This window comes from Myotis lucifugus, unplaced genomic scaffold (genome assembly GCF_000147115.1).
Source record: "Myotis lucifugus unplaced genomic scaffold, Myoluc2.0 scaffold_29, whole genome shotgun sequence".
Lineage (NCBI taxonomy): Eukaryota > Metazoa > Chordata > Mammalia > Chiroptera > Vespertilionidae > Myotis > Myotis lucifugus.
This window is the reverse complement of record NW_005871077.1, coordinates 497,793-500,010: the sequence shown is the minus strand read 5'-3', so window position 1 is coordinate 500,010 and position 2,218 is coordinate 497,793.

Below are 2,218 nucleotides of genomic sequence, written 5' to 3'. Positions count from 1 at the left end.
TGCACTCGGGGGGGGGGGGTCCCTCAGCCTGGCCTGTGCCCTCTCACAGTCTGGGACCCCTCAGGGGATGACCACCTGTTGGCTTAGGCCCGCTCCCCGGGGGATTGGGACTAAGCTGGCAGTCAGACATCCTCTGGTAGCCCGGGAGCCCTCCGGGGATGTCCACTTGCCAGTGGAGAGCAGGCCTAAGCTGCAGTCGGACATCCTTAGCGCTGCTGAGGAGGCGGGAGAGGCTCCCACCACCACCGCTGTACTGGCAGCCATCAGCCTGGCTTGTGGCTGAGCAGAGCTCCTTTTTGGGAGCACACTGACCACCAGGGGGCAGGTCTTGCATTGAGCATCTGCCCCCTGGTGGTCAGTGTGTGTCCTAGTGACCAGTCATTCCCAGTGGTTCTGCTGTTAGGGTCAATTTGCATATACCCTTTTAGTATATAGGAGTTCCTGGCCAGCCTGGGTGAGGGGCTGATGGCTGTTTGTAGGCTGGCCACAGCTCCTTGAGGGTGGGGGCCCCCTTGGGGTGCCTGGCCAACCTGGGTGAGTGGCTGATAGCAGTTTGCAGGCTGGCCAAGCCCCCCAGCGGGGACCCTCACCCCATGAGGGTGTGGCCATCCTGGGTGAGGGGCTGATGGCTGTTTGCAGGCTGCCACGGCCCCCAGCCACCCAAGCTCCCAGGGGAGGCTGGCTGGAAGCAGGTATCTGGGATTTATTTGTCTTCTATAATTGAAACTTTGTTGCCATGAGCGGAGGCCACAGCCGGCTCAGGGCAGGCAGGAAGCTTGGCTTTCTCCATTGCCCGGGCAACCAAGCCTTCTGCTTGCTCCAGCTCCATGGCTGCTGGCTGCCATCTTGGTTGGGTTAATTTGCATATAGTCGCTCTGATTGGCTAGTGGGCTTGGCTTGGGGTGTAGCAAAGTTATGGTCAATTAGCATCTTTGTCCTTTATTAGTGTAGATATATAAAATTCTGTGAACAGCTTTATAAGGTAGGTACTATTTTTACCCCCTTTTCACAAATGAGATGTTGAAAGACCTAGGTGATTTTCCCAAGGTAATATCATTAATGAGTAGAAGAGCTAAGATATGAACCTGGGCTGTCTAATTCTAGGGAGATAATGTGCAATATCTAGTTTTAGTTTAATTTTTTACCTATTTCATGATGTAATTTCTGCCAGTTATCCCTCAGAGCCTCAGCATTGCTCAGTAAACAATTGCCTTTTGGTCTCAGTCTTGGAGAAGAGAATTAATGGATTACCTGTGCCTACACTTGGGGCAAAGGGTCAATGGAAGTGGACTGTAGCCTGGAGAAATGGTAGAAATTTAATTACATTTAATAACATCCTAGAATGGAGAAAATTATTGTGTATGAGCATGTGTGTGATATATATAGAAAATATCTAGAAGGATTCACTCAAACCACCGTTACTAGTTGCCTGTGAAGAGTAAAGGATAATATAGAATTGGGAGATTTTTACATTTTAATTCTATGTAGGTTGTAGTTTGTGTTGCTAGTTAAAAAACACACAACCTACATAATATGGTGGAAAGAACTTTCTGGACTGGTTTTTGCTTTTGTGAGGTAAATTAGCTTAACTCTTCTTTAAGTACCTTAGGTACTGAGAAGAGATAAATTGTTAAATAATTCCTCTCCCCTACATAGAACCTAGACAGAGAGATTATCTAGTTACCAAAAAATGGCTTATTCAGTGGAGTGGCTCAGTTGGTTGGGTGTTGTCCTGTGCACCAAAATGTTGCTGGTTTGATTCCCTGGTCAGGGTACATTCCTGGGTTGCAGGTTCAATCCCTGGTTGGGGCATGTATGTTTGAGAAACAAACTGATGTTCCTCTCCCTCCCCCCTCCCCTTTCTCTCACTTTAAGCATGTCCTTGGGTGAAGATTTTTTTAAAGAAAGCCTTGATCCTCTACTTGGGATATGCTCAAGGAACCTAATGTGTAGATCAGGTTAGAAATAATGGTGGGTTACATTAGGGTGTTAGGAGATCAAGATGGTAAGAAGTGGCTGGATTGGAATAATTGGGGAAGGTAGAGCCAAAAAAAATTGCTACTAATTGGATGTTCAACGTGAGAGAAAAGGAAGTCATTTTAATTAGAACTTAATAATTCTAACTCTTCTGGCATTGTCTTAAAGTCAGCCCTGAAGGGACTGGGATTCAACTGTATTTCATCTGTAGAACTGGTATAAACCACAATGATTTCCTAAA